The sequence below is a fragment of the Lepisosteus platostomus genome, chromosome 15 (genome assembly GCF_059453375.1).
Source record: "Lepisosteus platostomus isolate fLepPlt1 chromosome 15, fLepPlt1.hap1, whole genome shotgun sequence".
NCBI lineage: Eukaryota > Metazoa > Chordata > Actinopteri > Semionotiformes > Lepisosteidae > Lepisosteus > Lepisosteus platostomus.
In genome coordinates, this window is record NC_142625.1 from 5,363,848 (window position 1) to 5,389,454 (window position 25,607).

At 42.6% G+C, this 25,607-nt stretch overlaps 1 long non-coding RNA gene across 3 annotated transcripts; it reads left to right on the top strand.

Moving 5' to 3' along the window:
* The first annotated feature begins 967 nt into the window (after positions 1-967).
* LOC148647745 (uncharacterized) lies at positions 968-25,292 on the top strand. Of its 3 annotated transcripts, none has more exons than XR_015926693.1 (6): positions 968-1,632; positions 4,074-4,208; positions 4,418-4,521; positions 15,328-15,446; positions 17,014-17,179; positions 17,283-25,292. It is a non-coding gene; the product is annotated as an uncharacterized LOC148647745 (long non-coding RNA). The 3 variants fall into 3 exon arrangements; XR_015926692.1 differs by having other exon boundaries at positions 4,074-4,161; XR_015926691.1 differs by lacking the exon at positions 968-1,632 and having other exon boundaries at positions 3,618-4,161.
* Positions 25,293-25,607: the final 315 nt, after the last annotated feature.

Consider the following 25,607-nt stretch of genomic DNA (forward strand, 5'->3'; position numbering starts at 1 on the left):
ACAATCTCTGATTCATGTAATCAAAACAGTAAGTTCTTTCCTCAGGCAGCTTCGTTAGAACATTTTAAATAGATGTAAAAGTGTATTTACAGACTATATCAGCCCTTATCTTTATTAACCTGGTTGGTTTAATCTTTTTTTCAGAAGTGTAAATATATTATACTATGTACCCCTGATGGTATTATTGATGTGCTATAAATATTCTCTTGTTTGTATTGTATCTATTTTTATTGCTACAATAAAAAGTTAAAAGAACTGCACTTTCGAGAAATGCCCACTGGGCGGCGACAGAGATACACGAGTCTATGGCGGCGAGTCCAATAGCGCCTCCGTACAGGTCCTCGTTGTGCAGAGATTGAAAATCAATACAGATGATAACTGTGACGTCTGTGACAGCAACTCTGAAAGATAACGTAAAGAAGGAAACTAATATTGACATTACTTTTAAAGAAGTTAAATAATACTACATTTTAAACCTATTGAAAGTAATATGAAAATATCGTTTGTATTTAAAAAATAGGATACTTCCACGATATAATAATTAACGAAATGCTGTGAGAGGAGACCCATGTTTAAACACTTTAAAACGGATGTAAATGCGTCTGTACAGACAATTTATGTACGGACCTTATCTGCTTTTGTTTACTATTAAACAAGATTACTTGTTATCTTTTTCCATAACATGTACATGTATTATCGTATGTACCCCTGACTATATTCTGTGTTATATGTATTCTTGTTTTTATGGCATGTATTGTTGTTATAATTAAAAATAAAAAGACGCGAATCGATTACGTCAAAAGGAAGTCGCCACAGGGCTTGTGGGAAATGTAGTCTTTATAGTGCTCTGGACTGCGCTCCACACGTGTTCCGCAGATTTGATTGAGCATCAGAATTAATTATACAATGTCAGTGTATTTACCGTGTCGCGGATTTCTATGTCTGTCTTACAAGACGGACTCGGCAGGAGCTGTTTCTTGCTCTCCGGAGTGAAGGTGCTCTGGGAAGAGACGAGCAAATCTTCAGACTCTTTGCAAATGAGACATCATGACAGCTGTGCCGACCTGCTCTTTATTGACCTGTTGAACCTGTTTGTGTAAAAAGCAGTCTTGTGTACCCCTGATTGTGTTATGTGTACTCTAGTGTGTTTGCAGCGCTCGTCCTGCCTGGTTTATCAACTCGACACAGAAACAAAACCCACTGCCGTCGTGTCTGTGGGTTTCTGAGCTCTCTTGTCTTGTTTGCAAACTTTTCTCCTGTGTTTATTTTACTTTGTTAAATAAAACGTGGTTGCCGGTGCAACGGAGCTGCAGTAGTTGTTGCCGGAGCGGGTCTGACCTCCAGCAGGTCAACAGGCGGCTTTTTTAATCTAATCTGCGAGAAAAACAGAAACTTAAGAAACTTTAGTCTAAAAAGCGCTGGCTGGAGTATTTTGTGGAAAAAACGGTGACTCGCAGGCTGTGGGACAGGACTATCAGGGACACATCAGCGCTGGACACCAGCCTCACACCGCTGGGCTCAATGCACCATGAGCGAGTCCGTCGGCGCCTCCTCCTGCTGGGGTGTGTTACTGCAAGAGTGAGGAGTCTCCGGTCTCCGGTCGCGTCATGATCTGCATGTGGAGGTGGAAAGGTGAGAGACGGCGGCGCAGTGGGTGGCAGCGCTGGGAGCCTGGATTTAGTTCCTGGGGTGCTGTCTGTGTGGAGTCTGCATGCTCTGCCTGTGTTCTCAAGGTTCCTGTTCATGGGGTGCTGTCTGTGTGGAGTCTGCATGCTCTGCCTGTGTTCTCATGGGTCCTGTTCATGGGGTGCTGTCTGTGTGGAGTCTGCATGCTCTGCCCCTGTTCTCATGGGTCCTGTTCATGGGGTGCTGTCTGTGTGGAGTCTGCATGCTCTGCCCCTGTTCTCATGGGTCTGGTTTCCTGGGGTGCTGTCTGTGTGGAGTCTGCATGCTCTGCCCCTGTTCTCATGGGTTCAGTTTCCTGGGGTGCTGTCTGTGTGGAGTTTGCATGCTCTGCCCCTGTTCTCATGGGTCTGGTTTCTTGGGCTGCTGTCTGTGTGGAGTCTGCATGCTCTGCCCCTGTTCTCATGGGTCCTGTTCCTGGGGTGGTGTCTGTGTGGAGTCTGCATGCTCTGCCCCTGTTCTCATGGGTCCTGTTCCTGGGGTGCTGTCTGTGTGGAGTCTGCATGCTCTGCCCCGTTGTCATGGGTCTGGTTTCCTGGGGTGCTGTCTGTGTGGAGTTTGCATGCTCTGCCTCTGTTCTCATGGGTCTGGTTTCCTGGGCTGCTGTCTGTGTGGAGTATGCATGCTCTGCCTGTGTTCTCATGGGTCCTGTTCATGGGCTGCTGTCTGTGTGGAGTCTGCATGCTCTGCCTGTGTTCTCAAGGTTCCTGTTCATGGGGTGCTGTCTGTGTGGAGTCTGCATGCTCTGCCTGTGTTCTCAAGGTTCCTGTTCATGGGGTGCTGTCTGTGTGGAGTCTGCATGCTCTGCCCATGTTCTCATGGGTCCTGTTCATGGTTTGCTGTCTGTGTGGAGTTATCATGCTCTGCCCCTGTTCTCATGGGTCTGGTTTCCTGGGGTGTTGTCTGTGTGGTGTCTGCATGCTCTCCCCCGGTTCTCATGGGTCTGGTTTCCTGGGGTGCTGTCTGTGTGGAGTCTGCATGCTCTGCCCCTGTTCTCATGGGTCTGGTGTCCTGGGGTGCTGTCTGTGTGGAGTCTGCATGCTCTGCCCCTGTTCTTATTATTCTGGTGTCCTGGGGTGCTGTCTGTGTGGAGTCTGCATGCTCTGCCCCTGTTCTCATGGGTCTGGTGTCCTGGGGTGCTGTCTGTGTGGAGTCTGCATGCTCTGCCCCTGTTCTTATTATTCTGGTGTCCTGGGGTGCTGTCTGTGTGGAGTCTGCATGCTCTGCCCCTGTTCTCATGGGTCTGGTGTCCTGGGGTGCTGTCTGTGTGGAGTCTGCATGCTCTGCCCCTGTAATCATGGGTCTGGTGTCCTGGGGTGCTGTCTGTGTGGAGTCTGCATGCTCTGCCCCTGTTCTCATGGGTCTGGTTTCCTGGGGTTCTGTCTGTGTGGTGTCTGCATGCTCTGCCCCTGTAATCATGGGTCTGGTGTCCTGGGGTGCTGTCTGTGTGGAGTCTGCATGCTCTGCCCCTGTTCTCATGGGTCTGGTGTCCTGGGGTGCTGTCTGTGTGGAGTCTGCATGCTCTGCCCCTGTTCTCATGGGTCCTGTTCCTGGGGTGCTGTCTGTGTGGAGTCTGCATGCTTTGCCCCTGTAATCATGGGTCTGGTGTCCTGGGGTGCTGTCTGTGTCGAGTCTGCATGCTCTGCCCCTGTAATCATGGGTCTGGTGTCCTGGGGTGCTGTCCCAGTGGAGTATGCATGCTCTGCCCCTTTAATAATGGGTCTGGTGTCCTGGGGTGCTGTCTGTGTGGAGTTTGCATGCTCTGCCCCTGTTCTCATGGGTCTGGTTTCCTGGGGTGCTGTCCTAGTGGAGTATGCATGCTCTGCCCCTGTAATCATGGGTCTGGTGTCCTGGGGTGCTGTCTGTGTGGAGTCTGCATGCTCTGCCCCTGTTCTTATTATTCTGGTGTCCTGGGGTGCTGTCTGTGTGGAGTCTGCATGCTCTGCCCTGTTCTCATGGGTTCATTTTCTTGGGGTACTGTCTGTGTGGAGTCTGCATGCTCTGCCCCTGTTCTCATGGGTCTGGTGTCCTGGGGTGCTGTTTGTGTGGAGTCTGCATGCTCTGCCCCTGTTCTCATGGGTCTGTTCCTGGGGTGCTGTGTGTGTGGAGTTTGCAGGCTCTGCCTGTGTTCTCATGGGTCTGGTTCCTGGGGTGCTGTCTTTGTGGAGCTGATTAAAACAGTGACCTCCTTCCTCTACAGATTTTTTTTTTTATTCCAGTGGGATCATCTGCAGACTTGATTCCTTTCACAGCAGTGATACACAGTTGTTAGCATAGGAGGAGTACAGAAGAGGTGACAGCAGTGCTGGGGACCCTGGTATCTCTTCCACTGAGGACCCTCTGGCACAACCAGAGGTGTCAAATTGCCTCCATTCTTTGTAAAATTAAAGGTTTCTCTGGACTGCAGTCCCCTCCCGCTTCGCTTTGGATATGCTGTGCTGTTCTCTACAACAGAAGACCCTTTGTTTGGAAGGAATGGTAAGCTAAAAGCAGAGTCACAATCTCTGATACATCTAATCAAAACAGTAAGTTCTTTAAAACAACTAAAAAAAACTGTCATAAAGTAAAAACGAATTTGCAAGTCAAGGTGCACCACTTAAACCCCCAGGAAAACAAAATCCCCACCTGATCGTATCCCAGTTGAGGAGAAAGCCAGGGCTGCAATGCCAACCAGTCCGTCACTCCAGGTGTCCCGACACACGAGTAAAAACCTTTCCTGTTCATCACCTGTCAGGTTTCAAGTCAGAAGGATGGGCGTCTCCAGGCCGGTCTCTGCAGCTGAGGCTCTGAGGAGCTCCTGACAGACATGAGTGGAGCTTCGCTTTCAACACCACTGTGGTCAGTAAAGGTTTAATATTCTTACACTGAGAGCTGGAGTTTCTCTGAACGTTATCTGATCACAGCAGCCATGTTTTATTCACACCAGAACTCACAACACAAACTAACAGTGCAAGTTAACGTGACTGTAAAAATACGCATCGTATTGCATAATATATTTGTAAAGCAGCCTGAAGGTGCTGATTTCACAGGCATCTGTCTGATGTGCTGTAGAGTGGGCCTGCTGGACGATGGATGGACGAGTCGCCCCTTCCTGCAGATGCAGTACTTTGACACCAGAGGAGTGAAAACATTTGTAGAAAAGTCATTTTCAGATGCGTTGTGTTTTCTTGAGAGAGGGAGTCTTCATTATCCCCGAGGTGGACGTGTTTCACGGCAGCAGGCAATATATAGAAAAGCACACAAACTAACAACACACAGGCACATGCCCAAGAGTCATCTGTTGAGATCACACACTGTATTATTATTATTGAGAGACAGACTCACTGTTCCTCAGGCTGGGACAGGAGATCACACACTGTATTATTATTGAGAGACGGGCTCACTCTCTGTTCCTCAGGCTGGGACAGGAGATCACACACTGTATTATTATTATTGAGAGACAGGCTCACTGTCTGTTCCTCAGGCTGGGACAGGAGATCACACACTGTATTATTATTAGTGAGAGACAGGCTCACTGTCTGTTCCTCAGGCTGGGACAGGAGATCACACACTGTATTATTATTAGTGAGAGACAGGCTCACTGTTCCTTAGGCTGGGACAGGAGATCACACACTGTATTATTATTATTGAGAGACGGGCTCACTCTCTGTTCCTCACGCTGGGACAGGAGATCACAAGGTGTATTATTATTATTATTGAGAGACAGGCTCACTGTCTGTTCCTCAGGCTGGGACAGGAGATCACACACTGTATTATTATTATTGAGAGACAGGCTCACTGTTCCTTAGGCTGGGACAGGAGATCACACACTGTATTATTATTATTGAGAGACAGGCTCACTGTCTGTTCCTCAGGCTGTGACAGGAGATCACACACTGTATTATTATTATTGAGAGACAGGCTCACTGTCTGTTCCTCAGGCTGGGACAGGAGATCACACACTGGATTATTATTATTGAGAGACAGGCTCACTGTCTGTTCCTCAGGCTGGGACAGGAGATCACACACTTTATTATTATTATTGAGAGACAGGCTCACTGTCTGTTCCTCAGGCTGGGACAGGAGATCACACATTGGATTATTATTATTATTGAGAGACAGGCTCACTGTTCCTCAGGCTGGGACAGGAGATCACACATTGGATTATTATTATTATTGAGAGACAGGCTCACTGTTCCTCAGGCTGGGACAGGAGATCACACACTGTATTATTATTATTGAGAGACAGGCTCACTGTCTGTTCCTCAGGCTGGGACAGGAGATCACACACTGTATTATTATTATTGAGAGACAGGCTCACTGTTCCTCAGGCTGGGACAGGAGATCACTTACTGTATTATTTCTCTCCCAGCAGGACTCAACATTGTTCTGATTCTGACAGGTTTGCGATATGATCTGTTTTATTGGCGAATAATGTTCGTCTTGTTCCAGAATATTTCTTGCCGTGCGGCAGAAAGTGTATCTCTCTTTCCTTTTTTTCTTTCGGCAATGGGAGCACAGCCTGTCCTCTCTGGACATTCGGGTCTTTGTCAGCCAGTTGCTCTGGCCTGATTGTGTCTCTGAACCTGTACTTGACAGGGTCTGTATCTCTTTGCTGTTTCTTAGCCTGGTCAAATATCCAGCTAGTGTTTATTGTGTGGATTGTCTGTTTAGGATTCTGTAGCATTCCAGTTTGGAGGATGTTTTTACTCTTTTGGATGGAGTATCTACAGGCTGTTTGTCCCATTTAGTGTAATCTTGCTCACTGAGGGGATCCCACACTTCACTGCAGTATAGGGTAAAGGGTTCGATTGCACTTTTGAATATTCAGAGCCAGTTGTATTTGGGGGACTGATGTTGTAGAGCCTCTTTTTACTGCCATGGAAAGCCCTGTGTGCCTTCTCCTTCAGTGACTTCACTGCCAGGAACACTCCCAGATGAACTGATTGTCCGTTAGAAGTATGTGTAGTAGGTTGTGTTTCAAAGTGTTGTTGTTCACTGTGAAGTTGTAACTGTTTTCCTGAGATCTGGATCTGTTCTGGGAACCAATGAGTCTGGTCTCACGCAGAAGGGCTATCAGTGTCCATGTCTGACAGTCCTGCTCCAACAGTGCCAGGCTCTGCTGTTCTGGGTCCAGATGGGCTGGCAGTGCCCAGGTGTGACAGTCCTGCTCCAGCAGTGCCAGGCTCTGCTGTTCTGGGTCCAGATTGACTGGCAGTGCCCAGGTGTGACAGTCCTGCTCCAGCAGTGCCAGGCTCTGCTGTTCTGGGTCCAGATGGGCTGGCAGTGCCCAGGTGTGACAGTGCTGCTCCAGTAGTGCCAGGCTCTGCTGTTCTGGGTCCAGATGGGCCATCAGAGCCCAGGTGTGAATGTTATGGGATGTGTGGTGGTTTGGTAGGAAGCCAGTCTGACTCTAATGCAGGACATTGTGCTCAGTAAGGAGGGCCGGTTATCAGATATTCAAGATACGACAGAGTTCCTTCCCCTGTTCACACTGAAGCCCCGGTACCTGTTGGGGTCGAGTCTGTCTCCATTCTTACAGACGGGCGTGATCAGTCCTTGATTCCCGGCCTCGGGGAAACAGCCGGCCGTCAGGACAAGGTTGAGGAGTTTGAGCAGGCTTTGCTGCAGGTCTGAGCTGCAGTTGGGTCAGGCGTTGTTGACTGTGTCTTGGCCACAGTTCTTTCATGGTCTGAGAGTTGTCTGTTTGTGTATGTGCTTATCTTCTTTAGGGTGTGTCTAACCATCTCACAGTATCTGAGGCGCAGTTCAGAGTGGTGTGGTGTTGTTTTAGTTCTGGTAGTTCTCTTCAGTTGTTTCTGCACTCTGTATCAAACCATTTGATATTGTTTCTGAGTGTGTTTCATATGAATTTAGTCATTTTGATTTTAAGGCTAGTTTTTCAAAAACATGGTTTAAATTTATGCCCAACTTGTTGGTTTGATACAGAGCGTTTTGAAATGTAAGGGATCAAGTAATGGGTTTATTCCCTGCTATAAAGAGATGAAAGAAAACAATGTTTTGGCTATGGAGCCTTCTTCGAGGTTTGAAATGTAGTTTATTTTGTTTGAAGTTTGTCTTTAGGGCTCTTTGGCATTCGTGGCTGTTTGGAGCCCATCTGTGTGCCTGGTGCAGGTCATGCAGCTGGCTGGGCTGTGTCAGTGTGTCCCTGTGCTGCTGTGTTCTCTTGAGCTGAGTATGGCCTAAAAGTGAAGGCACTCTTACAGCACAGTGCATCACGCTGATTTCCCGAGCTGAGCTGACAGTGATCTTACTTGCAGTAGTTTTGTTTGCACCAGGTGGCAAAATCTTCTATAGTTGGCCCATGACCCCACACACCTGCCTGCAAGAAACTATTAACAGAGTTGTCTGCAAATCTGTGTCGTACTCGACTGGTAATATGTTACAAATTGTATACTGAACAAAGAGAAAGGAAGACCATACAGATCCTCGGGAAACACTTGTGCAAGAATGTAACTTGTGAGATAAAGTATTGTTGACTCTTAGCCCCTGAGTTCTGTCTGGAAGGAAATCAGCAACCCAACTGCAAGATTAAGATCAGCACCAAAATTAGACAGTAGGGTGGTTGCCAGTACATATGATGCCAATATTATGATTTATTTTACCTACGCATGAAAATAAAATGCAACCGTGAATTGTGATGAGTAAGAATGAAGGGATTGAATTCATCTTTAGTGCCCTGAAGGTAATTTGTTTTGCACATCAAAAGCTCAAACATGAAACGTACATGACAATAATAAAACGCAACAACAGTACAGTACCATAATACATATCAATTAGCTTGTAATGAGTTTATAACAGTAATAAGATTCCTACAAGCACTCTTTTCATTGTCCAACAACTGAAAGCTTTTAGGTATAAAGGAATAGTCCTCTAATATTTGATGTGTGAGATTATTAATATGTCGCTATGCTGGATATGTTGAGTCTGACAATTTTTAATATGACAATACTGCTACTACTATTAATAATACAGCATGGCAAGACTTCTTTCAGCCATTTCCCACCCCTCCACCTCAGTGGATCACACATGTTAGGGGTGGAGCAGTGGCTCTGTGGCTAAGGATCTGCACCTGTGACTGGAAGGTTGCCGGTTCAAATCCCGCAGCCGGCAGAGGAATCCTACTCCACTGGCCCCTGAGCAAGGCCCCAAACCCCAACTGCTCCAGGGGCGCCGTATAAATGGCTGACCCTGCGCTCTGACCCCAAGCTTCTCTCCGTGTCTGTGTCTCCATGGAGACGCGAAAAGACGAATTCCTAATGCAAGAAATTGTATAGGGCTAATAAAGAAACATTATCATTATTATTATTATTATCATGTTAAACTTCCATCTCGTGTTTAGAACAGAAATGGGCAATCCTATATTACAAATACTTACCACCAGGCAATTGAACCTTTTCTCATAAATAATCCATTTATATTTTCACAAAATAGTTTTTTTCAAGTCCACAGTGCACAGGCTTCAATTTTCCTGTGCAGAATAGCCCTATATAAGTGTAAATAATTTTTTATTCAACAGAAGCAGTAGGACGAGTGAAGTGCTCCCTCTGTTGGCCGATCGGTGGAATTAAACTGGAAAAAGAAATTCTGGTTTTTACATTGATGGGCCAATGGCGCCACTTGGTGGCCATAAAGCAAAATTTCACCTTTTAAAGTTTTGAACAGAATATTCATATAATAGTTTTTATTTTTAAAAATTAATTAATTAATAGTTTATTAAATTATGTAAGCCTTTAAAACAATCAAGAATACAATACAAACAAGAGTACATTTCATGACAAAGCAGCGTCAGGGGTACATGTTACAAAATAAATACACATTTTGAAAAAAGTTTTTACAAATTAAATAAAGATTATCTACATCAGTTTCATATTTTTACAATTTGAAATAGTCTGCAGATTCTCCTTTACATCCATTTTAAAGTGCTCAGACAAAGGATTCTTCCCAGACCACTTCATTTTGTGTACATGATAATGTGACCTCCTAATAAAGTTCATTACAAAGGATAGTTTTGTATCATTTTCGATGGGGCTGGAATTGAACATGATGTATTACTTCAGAACAAATATCAATATTGGTCTCTATTTTAATATAGGTTTGAAACTCAGTGCAGACAGGTTTTACCCTGGGACATAACCAAAATACATGTTGAATAGTTTCAGGGCTACAGTCACATTTATCATCTATATCAGTGGTTCTCAAACTTTTTGGACCAAGTACCACCCCTAATCCCCTAATCCAACCAAAGCATCCAAGTACCACCTACAAGTCATCATCTCATAGGAACCCCAGAAATTCTCAATGACCAACATGAGTGTACTCACACATACATATAATAAATATTATAATAATAAACTTTATTTGATATAGCGCCTTTAAAGGTGGCTTCTCAAAGTGTTTTACAGAAAAAAAAAACATTAACAACAACTAATAAAAAAGCGCCATTTCAGTGAGAGGGGTGTGCCTGTTTAGTTGAGCAAAGGAGATGTGAATTAATTTTTCGAGCCTTGATACAATTCACAACAGAGTCTAACAGATATTAAATTGTCAGGCATTTTCTTGACGGCAAAGGTCTCGCGGTGGATGTTGTAATGCGTACTTTAATTTCTGGAGCAACCTCTCTAATTCGTGCAACTACACCGTTATGTCGCTTGTCATTGGTCTAGCACCGTCTGTACAAACTCAGACGCATTTTATCAAGTCAAGGCCATTCTCTTCGATACATTTATTCAGAAGCTGAAATATGTGCTCTCCTGTAGTTCCTGTTGGTAGCGGTTTACAGAACAGAAAGTCTTCATGGGACATACCCTCAAACTCGTATCTAACATAAACGAGCAAATTGGCCAAATCGACTACAGACTCATCTAATTGCAGTGAAAAACATCTGCTCATCTTAACGTGCTCTATCAGTGTACTTTTGATATAATCCTTCATTTCAATAATTCTATGAATGACTGTGTCTTTCAGGGGGAGGGGGGCAGCAGGTCGAGCTGTTTAGCAGCTTTTTCTCTACACATAATACGTGTCAGCTCTTTTGCCAACGGTAAATAAGGTTCTTCAAAAATAGTGTAGCTTACCTGCTTTAGCAATCCGCAAGCTTGCATTTTTCCGCGTTTCCGTTTTTATTTCCGTATTTATTTAAAGGTTTTATTTCATGCGCATGGGAGCGAAACAGAGACACTCGGTGTATTTTTCTCAAATCAGAACAGTTCTTAAATATTTTTTTGTTATCACGCTTTCGTGTGTTCACAAGATTACCTGCGTTCGTAGCACGTATTTCTATGCATTCCTGTTTTTACAATGTTGGCAAAATCACGCACATTCTCCTTTCTCCCTATTTGCTGGAGATACAGTAGCTTTTTTTAAATACAATTGGTCACTTACATCCGTAGCATGCATTCCTATAGAGTGGTATAGAATTACAGAGTATCTCTTGTGTCCACTGAAGTATTAGCGCGCACTGTATCGTAGTACGTAGGCTGCGTATTTGACACGTATTAAAATACAAAATATGAAAACCCGTCCTGATATTTCAGTGCACACTACACAGTTCCAGGGTCATTTGGCTTACCACTGCCGGTACGCGTACCACAGTTTGTGAACCACTGATCTATATTAATTTAGAAAACTCTTTCATGTTTAAATACAGTGGTCACCTCTTAGGATCCCAAGAGATTCTGATCTCTAACTAGTTTCAGGAAAAAAAATCAAGAAAAATCATTTTGAATTTGTGCAAAAAGTGGAAAAATATAAGGAAAAAGGAATATGAGATAAATAAAACTTTAATAAGCTGATGAACTGCTTTCCATTGAAAATTTCCATCCATTGTCTAATGGCTTCATCCACTCAGTGATACATTGTCTCGTGTGGCTGGTATAAGAGACGTACTGAAATCGATTGCCGAAGTCGGTGATGAAAAAGTACCAATTATTTTTCAAGTACTTACATTTCTGAAGTACTAAAGACATCAAGTTTTTCTTTGGTAATGTTTTTTCATGTAATTATTTGCATGTAAATGAGAAAACATGAGACGATCCCTGTGTATGAGTGAGATCTTTAAAAATAAAATGCTACTGCAATGCCAGTTACATTATTAGGTGACGCTTCCAGTGAATGTTCACTTTTACACCAGTCTAATGAGGCTCAATCATTTTATGCTGATATAGCGTCTTTCAGGCCAGAGCATGCTCAAGGCACTTTATAACAATGTTCTGTAGGCAGAAAAGAGAAAGAAACAGGCATACTTGAGTAACTTAAAGAAATAGTTTAAGAATGGTAAAGCCTTTAGTTACAGGGACCCTAGCTTATGGATCAGCCTCCTACCCCATGTTTGGGAGGATGAGTCAATCTCAGTATTCAGATCTAGACTGAAGACCCATTACTTCAGCTTAGCCTACTCACACCTTACATTATAGCCTGCTGCAACCATGGCTGGTGGTGCTGCTGTACATGCCACTGTGTGTCTCTGTGTTGGTCCACCAGGTAGATACATTTGTTCTGACCCAACTATCCTATTCTCCTCCCCACATGTCCAGATGGTGCCCGGATGTTGGATGCTGCATCACTGCCATCGAAACACGAGGGACATTGTGAATATAGCTATCATGTAGGAGGAATTTACTGGTTTACAGAGATCTGCATGGAGTATTGACACATAGAACACATGTTTGATGGATGGATTAATACCCTCATTAATTTATTTCTTTTTTTCAAAATGATATAATGTTAGCATGCCCAAATTGGGTTGGTCAACCAGTTGACCTTGGACCCCTAGAGTTTTTTTTCCTCCTTACCAAGGAGTTTTTGGTTCCTCTCCTCCATTGTCTTCTGTTCTGTAATCACACAATGTCTGGTTACTTGCATTGTTAAGCACCTTGGGGCAACCTTGTTGTGAAAGGCGCTATATAAATATAAATTGAATTGAACTGAAGGCCACTGGAAGCAGGTTGAGGCAAATGAAAACCGTACCCCCTGTTGTTCAAGGGGGTCAGAAAAAGTATTCCCCTGCTGTGAGGGGCTGCCGCTGAAAAGGCTCGATGGGGAGAATTAATCCAGAGGGCTGTGTGAAAGAGCCCTTTCATTTCCTCCCACTGATCCAGTTGTATTTTAATGGCTTTGCTCTAAAACCACACTTACTGCCCAGGGTTCTTAGTACATTCTCTCCCCAGTCACTTTGAGCAGAAGTGAAGCCTCTGGCTCCTCAAACTTTGGACAATCACTTCAATTTTTATCACTTTCTGCATAGTCCAACTCTAGCAATTATAACTGGGACCTTATTAACAACAGTAATTTCTTTAGCCAGTCCTAGTGCTCATTAAGAGATTTTGTATTATGGTTGAGTAGGCAGTGAGGATCATGATAGCTCACTCAATACTCTTCTTCCCCTGTTTGTTCTGGTTACTTGTGAGTCTGTCGGTTAATACCTGCTAATTGTATTTGATGGTTTACATTAACATAAGAATGAAATGTGCCTGCACTAGAAGAGCCCTGGGGTCCTAGAGGATGAAGGCTGCCTCCCAAAGTAGATTGGAAACTCAGGGCAAAGGCCAGAAACCACAGTGCAGACTGGAGTGCAAGTTTGGAACTAGGAGCCATACTGCAGAGTGAAGGTCGGGAGAAAGAGCAAAGTGGAACAGGAGATTCAGTGTAGAGTGATATTGCAATTGAGCCCAGGCTTGAAGACGTGAGGAACTCTGTTGTACTTTAATTCTTACAGTCATCCACTTTTGTATATTTTGTTTGCTTTTTACATTAGCTATCGCACATAATATTTTTAATTAAGCTTTAATGCAAAATCACTCTTTCATTGTGTTTAAAAATGTATAATATACATTACTTCTCTCTAAAAAAAAAGATAACCTACTGTACTTGCATCTAACATTTTGAAATTTAATGGTGCAAAATCTTATCGGAAAACAACTTAAACTTGATAGGTTTGTCTAGTTATGAACGTTCTTAGCAAAACTATTTCCCCTCTATTTATCCTGGGTCTCAGTTCCTCCTTATTGTTGTCAGCCTGCATTGAGGTGCACATGTGAAATTGCTACATATCCAGAAGACAATATTGATCTTGGCCACCTTGTGGATTTTGTAAAGAGTAGTGAGATTCTGGTAAGGTCAGACTGGAAAGGCAATGGAAAAGCTTCATTTCTAAAACAGTCAGTTAACTGTATAAACAAAACAAACATTTAACCAATGATACGGTTACCATTTTAAAGGACTGGTGGTTTGTAGCATGCATAGGCAGACAGTTAAACTCCAGATTATATCCTGAGAAGACATGGGTGTGAACTTCTACTTGTGACACTTTATATCTCATCTGGCACCGCCACCACATGCTGGTTGTAGTTGCAGATAGTAGGTATGTATTACTAGTACCACAGCAGCTAAAAATTCATGTTTTAAACTAGTAAGTGCTTAGGAGGAAGCTGTCCACATTTGTTGGTTGTATAGGAACAAGAAAGAGTTAATTGCAAAGTGAACAATAGATTGGTTTCCACTGCTGAGCCTTAAAACTGGAAGATAATTTTAATATTGCCTATAGAACACTATTCCAGTAGGAATGTGTCCAGCGTTCACCTCCACTTCCCCCCCAGTTTAATTGCAGTACTGTGCCCATGGATTAACACTTGCAGTGTTACATGTTGCACCCAAGTAAGATGGTGAGATTTATAACTTTTATAAACCTAGAATAGTACACTTGCCTATGGAAAAAAAGACAATAGTAACAGATTAAAAAACTACACCATTGATGAATCAATCACTTAAAATGCCATTATAGTTCAAAACTTGGCACAAACTAGTATGTGTTGTAAACCGTATTACACAGTTATAACCTGTGCAGTTCAATCTGTGATTCAGGGAAACTAGTACATTTACTCACCTTTTCCATGCTCTACACGAGATGCAAGTGTTACTAAAGAACAGTTTGCACCAGGAAGAAAGCTCTGCATCACGTTTTGCAAAAATGACAGGTAGAAGCACTGAAGATGAACCACCTCCCAGGGTTTGATGCTGTACATGAGGTAAGGAAAATGGATACTATTGATAGGCCATTTGAAGTTTAGTATTCAAAGCCATAGTCCATCCTTCTCAAGGGTAGAGGTGCACCTATATCTGTATTTTATGGTTGTTTACACAATCTAATTAAGGAAAATAACATAAGTTATTTTGGTTATATAGCTTTTGAGCTGTAAGTAGTTAATCACATAAGCATATTACCCAGCCCTTTATTGAGAGAATCCAGGGTGTCTGCCTCCGTGACGTGGCTAAGCACTGTTTGAGACTCCCACAATGGCAGGAGTACAGCACCTCCTGTTCTCCAGAGCACGCTTCACAGGGGTCCTCCTTCCCAAATCCAGGTTCATTGCAGCTGGGAAATGAAGGACAAGGGTTTTAAACAGCTCTGGTTAACACTGCTCATGAGGTGCCAATTCTTTAAAAACATGGGAAACCTGAAGAGTAAGTTTGTCGGGTCAAGATTGGGTATCTATGCTCTAGAGCAGCAGTTCCAAGTCTTGGTGACCTGCACACCAGTCAGTTTACTACAACTACAAGTTACTACAAGTGAACTAATCCAAGAGCCCCCACTCACAGTCAACTACAGTAATACAGCTGAAATGTGTTTTTTTCTTCTCTTTTCAGCATGGAATATGCCTATTACTTGTTCCTTTGCAGACTGCACATGCTGATGCAGGTACCCACCTACAATATCAATTAGTCCACCAGAAATGGCTTCATGCAGCTTAGCTGCTTTCTACCAGGTAATCAGGAAAAGTAAACTAGTTATATTTTACCTATGAAATATAATTATACTATTATACGAATGCAAACTAAATGGTCATAATCAAGGGTTTGATGACACACCCTTGTAAAAACTCATTTAAATCAATATTTAGCAACAATACAAACAGTTGCTGCTCCAGTCCAGGAGTGGTCGTCCCCTTTAACCCCAGAGAGTGAAAAGCCAACTGGTTCAGCCCTGTAAACTTAAAGCAAATCTCAAGAACATATTCTACCCCCCAGAGCAGCCTGTACTCACCCCTGTTCTGAACCACTGAATGGAAACAGGAGTAAAGGGAGTCCTCTGTTTTATACCCTGAGCCAGACTGGCACCTCCCCCATGGAATGTAGCAAAAACAGAGAATGGTAAAGCATCCACAGGTGACAGTCGTAGTGGCTGTGAAACAGGTTTAACCCACAGTTAAAAGGGGTGTTCCTTAATGTCTTTTTATAGGACCATACATGTGAATAAGGATTTATTTGCACTTGTGTATATAAGAAATAAACTGTCTTGAATAAAAAACAGCCTTGTAAACACAAACATACGTAGGAGAGATGAGTTTCTAGGCTTCTGCAGATATAAATGTGACATTTAAGAGCCCAACCATTACTTATTGTACTTCCACCATGTTCATTTGTCATATAAATTAACTGTTTTTATTTTTTCAGGAGTGTAGGAGTGTCATTTTTTGTGATTTTGTATTTTTTTTCTTGTGATTAGTGATTGTTTTGACCAAATAAAAGTTAATGACAAGGTTGCAGTTATGTTTGGTTACACAATGAACTGTGTTGTGTTTATATATGTGACATACAGTATGGATATATATATATACACTTTGAACATTTGGAATTATGTTAAGGACACTTTAAGGATCTTGAATAATTTGCAGTTTGGCTTCAAGTCACCTTTTACTATTTATGAATGGAATTGCAGGGCTAAAAATGGTGGTTTAATCACTAAGAAACTGCAACTAATTGAATAACAGGAGCAGGGTGCTATTTAACGAGTGTTCTTGGTAGTAATTTGGAAATTAATTTGGCTTTGGGATGAAGAGATCAATAGGTTAGCTGGCTAATGCTTGTTTGGTCGTTGGAAGCAGGTGTGTGTTGTATTAGGAGCGGTGGGGGTTTGGTAGTGGCCCTTTGAGGAGCCATTGGGATTGGCTCCTGGTGAATTAGCTACAGCTGTGAGGTCATCATGAGGCTTATAACAAGGCAACCCAGGAGGGTGGGTGTCTGGGCTCTCTTTGTCTCTTACTATAGCAGGTAAAAGAGAGGCTTTATGTTATTAGAGTGGTGGTTATTAGTTTTTAGTGTTATTACTGTATAAGGTAAGTGATTTTGCTATGTTTTTTTAATCAAGAGTTGTAGATTTGTAATGCTTTTCATAGATGTGTTTTTAAGAACTTCATGAAATGTAAATGCTTGAGAGTATGGGGGGGAAGTCCCTATCTGCTTTTGGTTTAGACATACTCTCAGTTTTCCCAACATTTGTCTGATTTTAGTGTATGAAACTCTTGTTGGTAAATACTATAATCTCTTCTCTAGAGCTCAAACCAGCAATAAGAAAGAGGCTTTATATCCTGACTTGGCACTTTCACTGAAACATCAGTGAAGACCCTACTCTGTTCAACATGCTGGTGTTCCAGTCTCTGCTGGACTGTAGAAAACTGTGCTGCTGCTTGTGGTCTTGGGGCTTCCCTCAGTGAACATGGTGAGCTTTTAAGGCTGGAAGAAGTTTGCATGGTACTTGCTCTGGTCCTCTTTCTGTGGGAGTTGAGTGGTCATCACTGTTTTGCTACCCTTGTCTCTTTCAGGTGCCATTCTGAGAGGCAGATGGTGACAATGAGCACATTCACTTGAGAGAGGATGCTGGTGGAGTTTCCAGCTGAGATTTTGTTGGAACAGTGTGTGTGTGTAAACCTTAGGCTTCTTGCACAGAACGGCTTTTTATAAGGTTGGTCAGCAGTGGTTCTGATTAATTCACAGAAACAAACTACACTGCAATGCTCGGAGCTTCTCATTCCCTGGCTATCTGAATGCACAGTGTGGAGTGAGGGCTTGGAGAATTGTTCAGAGGAAGCTCACTGGCTGGCTAAAAGGATACTGACTGTGACCTGTTGATGCCCACCTGTAAATATTGAAGTCTTGTGGTTTTAACAGTGGAAGGTGAAGATGTGTTGCAAGCAGTCCTTGAATATTATGGATGCCCATAAATCTTAAGCAGTTGCAAAGGTAATGTCTAGAAGGAGGTGAGTTTTACTCTTGTATCCTGTTTATGTAGAGTAGGTTAAAGATTAATTTTCTGTGTACATGTGGCTTTTTAAAACCAGTATGTGAGTATTAATGAAGTGATTCCTTTTCCCCTTAAGAATTGGCCTACTGTTAGTTTTGGAAGCCTTCTGTTGATTTTCTATCATGTTTAATTTGAGGTGTAGGTTTTTTTTTTCCCTCAAGTTCTGTGCACTGCACTATATACTGATATGTATAGTATGGAACCGAGAGTAAAAATTCTTAGTTTCCAATTGCAGAGGATCATATCTAAATCTCCACTTCAGGTTCTGCTGTCGGAAGGGTTGACCAGGCCTTTGCTCCCAAAGGGATGACCTTTATTTGCCTTGAATGTGCAGATGTGGCAAACTATAGACTGGGTGCTTTCTCTTCTGTCAAGATCTGCTGGAGGAGTTAAGTGTTTCTAAACGGCCAACAGGAGTGTTGGGGTAACCAGTCAGAGCTGCTCATTGAGTTTTCTGCCACCCAGGAGTACAGACTAGGGGAGATTGTGTGGGGGCAGCTCTGGGCTTGACATTACTTGAGCCTCTTTCAAAGGTAGGAGTGGCTTTCTGTTCAGACTGCCACTCTGCACACCAGCCTTGACATGGCTATTTCTAGGAGCACTTGAGCCACCTTGCTGGTTGAGCCATAGCTGACTGTTGCTGACAGGCAGGAGGGGACCCTGATTTTTTTTAAAGCCTTTGTTTAGTTGTAGCTGCTGGGCTTCATAGCTTTTCTAGCTTAAAGGATAAAGTGGTAAATCAATACTGAATGATTTCCATAAATTATTTTGCTTATGGTACCACTGGAAAATAAAGACTTGGCAGTATGTAAGATTTATTTCATGGGTGCACACGTGTAACTAAATCTTACATTGACTGAAATCTTGAACTGAATTAAAGTTAAAAATGCAAAAACCTATGCTCCATTTAGTGTAAGGTGGACTTCATGATTTAGCCCAGTGAGGCTCTATGTTTCCAATTTCCTACACTAAAAGCAATGTTGTGAGGTTAAGTACAGAAAGCGGAGGGAGTGGAAGTGGTATGTATTCTCTTGTGAGAAGGGAGAGAGCAGTATGGAAACCTAGGCAGTAGAAAGCCAGTTTAAACAGGAGCACATTTTTCTCTTGGCTCTTGCGTATTGACCTGTGACCATACAGGATACTATGGTAGTAAACTATTCCTATTTTTACACCTTTTAGAACATTTGATTCCCTTGATTAGGGAATGTGAAGCTTAGCTTTACCAATGGCTTGTTCTGTATATGTACAAGCTGTAATCTCCCTAATGGTAGAGAGCATGCTGTGGCTGGAAGGCTGAAATCAATTTTAAGTGTTAAAGCTCAAACCTTTCCCCTCTTATGGAGCTCCAATCAAGGCTGCTGCTGTTGGTACTGAAGATGGTTAGTGTGTTTGGTCTTGTACTGCTGTGGGACTTTTCTTTTTTTTTTTTGGAGGGGGGGGACATTTTTATACAAAACTTACCACACCTCTTGGGGTGTGTGTTGATGCTTGCTTTTTTTTAAAAAAAAAAATTGTCCACCACTATTTGATGGGGTATGCAACTTTGCCAAATTTCTTTGTACTGTAAGCTTGGTACTGGTTTTCTGTAGAAGTGCTGGTACTTTTCATTAAGGTGTACATTGTGCTTATATACCCTATGCCCACATTGGGGGGGAGAGTCAATGGAATTGAGTTTTTTTTTTTTCCATTGCTTTAGGAATGTTAAACTTCTGTAAACTGACTTGAAGATCTGAGTATTTGTGGGGAGGGAGAAGCTAAGGTGAAGAATTCTAGTCTCTTGCCTCAGAAGCTTGCAAGCTAATGTCAAGGAAGAGAAGCAAGGGTATCTATTTTCTGGGTGAGCAGGGCAAGGATTTGTTTTGTTTTTTTTCCTTTTTCAACCAGTAAGGAGCCAGCAGTGAAGGTTAGGATTAGTGATCCATCAGGACTGGGGTGGAGCTGAGTCCATCTGTATGTTTTGAGATGGATGCACTGAATTTGAAACTGGATTTTTTGGATTCATGGTTTTTGTTTGGTTCTGCATGTTAATTCCAGTGAGCCGCTGACAACCATTAATGGATATTGCAAAAGGATCCAATTTCCCTGGATGTCTGCTGTGTTAAAGGAAGAATGTTGAGGAAGCAGAAGGCCGTGCCTATTTCAGCTATTGTCTGAATCTCTGACCTTGGCTGCTCTGTGATGGGCAGTTTGCAGGAAACGCTGGTCAGTAATCCAATCAGCCCAGCCCAGTATCTTCAATGCTGATCCAATTATTGCTCTTAACTCAAGTGCACTCTTGTGGCCAAGGTAAAGGGGAGTTTGAAGGTAAGTAGAAGGGAGGTGCAGGTCAAGATCTTTGTGAGGTTGGTCAACACTGGTGCTGATTGTTTAATTGGTTTTAATACAATGATTGAGTTCCCCAGTCCCTGGCAAGATGAATCTACAGTGTGGAGAAACAAGGTTGGTGAATCCTGTTCAGAGGGAGCTCACTGGCTGACTAAAAGGATACCAGCTTTGTGACTTGTTGTCCATTTGTGAGTATGGAAGTCTTGTGCTTTGAACAGTGGGGAAAGTGAAGAGGTGTTGCAAGCTGTCCTTAGGCTTCCTGGATGCCAATGGATGTTGGAGTAGGTGGAAGGGTAGTGTCCACTGTCCCTGGAGCTGAGGTGGGTTTCACTCCCCCCCTTCAATTTTTCCTTAACCTACTCCAGATCTGTGACCCCTTAATTTTGTATACGTGTTATCCTTTCTTCTGAAGGATGAAAAGTCCCTTTTGGCATAGTCCAAGTTAAGCTCTTGGATATCTTTGTCTGCAAATGGCATGGTTTTTAATGTGTTAAACCTTTTTGGCTTTTTCTGGGTTTGTTCCCTGCTTGGTTGGAGCTCTCCCACACTGTCATGCACTTGACTGGCTGTCATTCTGACTCAGACTGAATTACTGCATTGTATGTGATTTATTTCATGGGTGCACACATGTAAGTAAATTGCTTTTGATACACTGCAGTACAACAGTGACCCTGCACATCAGCAGTCTCCTCCACTGCAGACTCCTTGCTGGTTGAGGCTCTGAGGAGACGGCATGTCAGCCAGGTTCTCTTGATGGGTGTAAGCACAAGAACTGCTCTCTTTATAGGAGAGGAACTGCACTGGATCCTTTCCCTGTGGAAAGAGACCTGGACTGGGGTTTTTCTCTGCTCTCTACACTGTTTCCTTGTTGGGTTTTTCCTGGTTTGGTGCTACATTGAATATTTTGGAAGCTCATTACAAACCTGGATCTGGGGTTGAGCTTCCTTACTGTTTCTAACAAGTGCAGAGAATGGTCTAAATCTTTTCTCCATTTCAGGCTCTCTGCTGTCAGAAAGGTTGACCAGGGCTTTGGTCCATAAGGAAGACCTTTCATCACCAGGCATGTAGCACAGGTGGAGCTGGTACCTGGCATCTTTCTGTGAAGATCTGCTGGAGGTGTGGGGTGCTTGTTTCAAGACTGGAAGTCATATTTGGGGGTGAAGATAGTCAGGTGAGAGGATGAGATGAGTTTCCATCCAGGAGGAGAGACTTCATACATAAGGGTTTATTTGGTTACTTTCAAGTATATTGGGGTACATTGGTGCATACTATGTTCAATTGAGTACTGTGGGTACATTGTGTACATTTTGATTAATCTGTTACATTGTATATTTGAGTCTGTGATACATTTGGGTTCATTCTGGTGCATATGGTAATTGGATACATATTTGTTAAAATGAGTGTTCTAGCTTGGCTTCAAGTTGTATTACACTGCTGTGGGAGATGAATTTTCCCTTTTTCTTTTCACAAACAACAAGTAATTCTTGGCATGTCCATGGGAGTTGGAACATTCTGTGCGGTACATCAAGAAACTCAACATTTTTCTCTTGGCTACTTTTACTTTTGAGAGTGTGACAACATGCAGTAGTCTGTTGTACTTATCTGTGATGGAGTCTGTTAGCAGAACCTGTATGTTGTTCTGTACCCATATAGTGGTAGGAGATGGGAGCTCTCAAGGTGAATGGATACCTTAGGCTTGAATCTCTTGGTTATATATGCATTTTAAAACTGGTTTGGATCAAGTGTGTAGTACTGTGCTCCCTCCAAATAAGGACGTTTTCAGACATAAGACCTCTATCCTAAAGTCTCTTGCTCACCAGTTTCCATGCAAATTCTTGTGACCAGAAAGTGCTTTTGTATTTAAGTTGTATATGCAAATGAATCATTGTCTGTACTGGTTAATATTTCTGTTTTACTTCAAGTATGTTTCAGATATCATACCTTTCTCTAGTCTTCCCAAACTGAACACATGGTTATTTGTTCCTCCACTCTTAAAAAGTTACTTTTTCTTTTGTTTGAGATAACCAATTGATACCTAATGGATAAGTAGTGGTGGGATAGTTCTCTATGGCTGATTGTAATGTCTTCTGATTAACAGAAAGAGTGGTGGGTAAATGCTTGTTTAGTCATTGGAAACAGTGGAGGTGGGACCTGATCACAAGTTGGGGATTGGCTCCTGTTGATCTCCCTGAGGAGTATAAGGCATCCCTGGAGCCAGTGTGTTCCCAGCTGCAGCAGGTGAAGGAGCTCCTGTGATTTGTGGTAGTTTTTGACTTTTAAAATGTTGGTAGTACTGTGGTAGGTAAGTGTACTGGCTTCTTCTGAGTTTTTAATCTAAATATTTCTAGGTTTGTTTGTAAGCCAGTATAATCACATTTACTGCAGCCCTGAGCTTTTATTAGATGAAAATCAAGTGTTTTGTTTTAGTGATCTGTTAATCCTTTTACAGTGGTATATTAATAGGTTTGGAGTTTTGTGGTTTTGTTTCATTCAGTTTAAGTATCCTGTACAGTCAATACACAGGAGCTGTGGTGGTAAAGGTGTTAACAGGTAGGTGGCTGTTGAATTTTTAGAGGTGTTTCTAGTCATTGTGGACGTGAGACTTGCTTTTATGAAGGGTTTGATCTGTATGTGTACAGGCTGTAATCTCTCTGTTCATAGAATGCATGGAGTGGCTGAAAGGTTTCATTGGTTGTGGCCTATCACTAGGTTGAGTGTTATTTGTGCTTTTGAGTTGCAAGTGTTCTGAATGTTTAAGCTCTGAAACCTTTTCAGTCTGGGCTGCAGCTGTTTTGGTGCTGAACATGATTAGTGCTTTGGTCTTTCTTACTACTGTGGATCTCGATCTTTTAGAACACATTTGTAGGCGTGTCTAGTCACTTTGCAATGTGGAATTTAGTTTTATAAGTGGTTTGATTTGGATTTTATACAAGCTGTAATCTTCCTGGTCTGACGGAAGCCTTTAATCCTTTTACAGTGGTCTATCAATTTTTGGTCACCTACTGTGGCAGGTGACTTTTTTGGAAAAGTTGTAAATCTGGTTTTACATTAAGCTGAAAAACCTTTTAGATTAAGGAAAAATAGCTGGTTCTGCAGTAAATATAGTGGATGACATTTAGTGTTTTAATGAGACTTTTTGTTTTTAAATGTACTTAGGATGTATATTCAATCACATGAAAAAGCACTGTAAATGGAATTGTCAACAGCTTCTTTCTGGATTATAGGGGAATGGAATAAGCGAAGCTAGAGAATGTTAGCTTTGTTTTACAAATGTTCTTGCTTTTGATCAATGTTTTAACCTGTTTCAGTCGGTATCCTGTCACCTGCTTGTAGCAAGAGCATCTGTATCTTGGATGAACAGTGCAAGGAATTTGGGTTTCCTTTATTTGGGCCAGTAAGAGGCCAATGTTTTAAGAATAGGCTCTGATCAGTCAAGGTTCAAGGTGGACTTGAGTCAATTTGTTTTGAGATGGATGCACTGAACTTTGTAAATTAAACTTTGCTGGTGACAACCATGGCGTATTACAACAAGATCTTCCCTGGAAGTCTGCTGTGTCAATGGAGGAACTATAGCTGAAAGGTGACTTCAGTAATTGCATGACTGTCCATCACAGAGCTACCAAGGTCAGTTTGTAGGTGTGGGTGTTGATCACTGCATGTGCTCCAGGTCTAAGAAGAGGTAACTAATTGGATGGATAAAGCTGAGGTGATGCATCTGCTCACTCCCCCCCCCCCCCCCCCCATCAGCTGAAATTGTCAGGACTCTGCATACTGTAGACTGTAAACCAGTCATCCCATTACCTGAAATTCCTGACCCTAACCTTTAACCTGCAACTTCAATGCTGATTTGATTATTGATCCTAACCCAATCAGTGCATCCATGTGGCCAAGGTAATGGTGAGTTTGAAGGCAAGTAGAGGGGAGGTGCAAGTCAAACTTTGTGCATTTGGTCAGCAGTGATTTGCTTCCCAGTCCCTGGCCAGCTGTATGCACGGTGTGGAGTGACAGGCCCGGAGAATCCTGTTTGAGGAAGCTCATGGACTGGCTGAAAGGATGCCAGCTGCGTGACCTGTTGATGCCTTACTGTGAGTATTGAAGCTCTGCACTTTAAATGGGAGAGCTAAGACATGCTGCAAGCTGTCCTTAAATTTCCTGGATGCATGAATCTTGGAGCAGTTGCAGTTATTGTCTAGGAGGACACTGTACCAACTCTTCTGTCTAACCTAATCCAAACCAAATTTTAAATCTCTCTAACCATTTGGTATCGGTGTGTGAGTTTCACATTTGGGTATCTTTCATGTTGCTTAGTCCAAATTTGATCAAATGACCCCATCATTTGCAAAAAATGTTATAATGGAGGAAAAGGTACTTTTGTTGTAGGCTTAGAGTTAAACTCTTGGACCTCATTGCTAACATGCCATCCATTTAGAAATTAGGTGTAACTTGGATTTGTCTAGTCTCTTTTGGGTTTGCTCCTTGATTGGGTGAGGCACTGACGTGCACTTGACTGGCTGTCATTCTGGCTCTCAAAGACTAAATTGGTGCTTTTGTATGTGATTTATTTCATGGGTGCACACATGTAAATGAATCACTTTGGATATACTTTAGTTCAATTGTGACCTGATGAATTGAACTCCTGGCTGGTTACAGCTCTGAGGAGACAGTGTGTCAGCCAGGTTCTCTTGATGGGTGTTTGCACAGGAACTGCACTTGCTCCCCTGTGGCATGTAGGAAAACCGGCTCAGGGACGCCAAATATGTAATCATAGCCGTAGCAAAATTAAATGTAGTGGCTCTCTGAACGCACCAGTTCTGTAGGGTTTGGGCATTTACTGAGAATTATTAATTGTAGCAGTAAATCACAAAGTTGATTCTTTTGATGGCTTTAGAGTCCAACCATGTGACAACTCAAACAACGCGCACACACAGGTACTAATACACGAGGATACATTTATTAATACATAGAATATGCATGTAAACCTAACAGATCTTATCGAGAGGATTATCAGAATACAAAAGGTATATTCGGTCAGTTACAAACTGTTACACATATCAAGAGGACATACGTTCAGTATATCATTCATTAAGACTGTTTTGTAAAGTGAACTTGGTTACAACTTAAAACAAGTACATAACTCTTAGGAATTAAATTGATATCAACTGGTTTGGATAACAATTGAATTCTCGAGCTGTAATGCAGTGAAGTTGAATACTCATCAAAATTCTGGGGATTCAGATCTCCTGCGGGCACAAAGAAACAGTTGCTGGCTGTTGCTGTCCAATCCGCGCTCTCTGGCTCCGTGCCAGGCTGTGCTGTGCGGCTTGCGACGGTGCGCTGCTGATGCTCACTGACCGGCTAGTTAGCAAAGTTTGTGCACAGGAGAAAAGATGACTGTGGGTCCTAGCAAGTCAGGAAGAGGACCGGTTCGTTCCTGATGAAGAGCTAGTTCTGAATAGTGATTCAGCTGTCCACAGTTCTGACCTGTTCACGAGGCCTGCTGCTGGTTACTCTGGCAACCTCC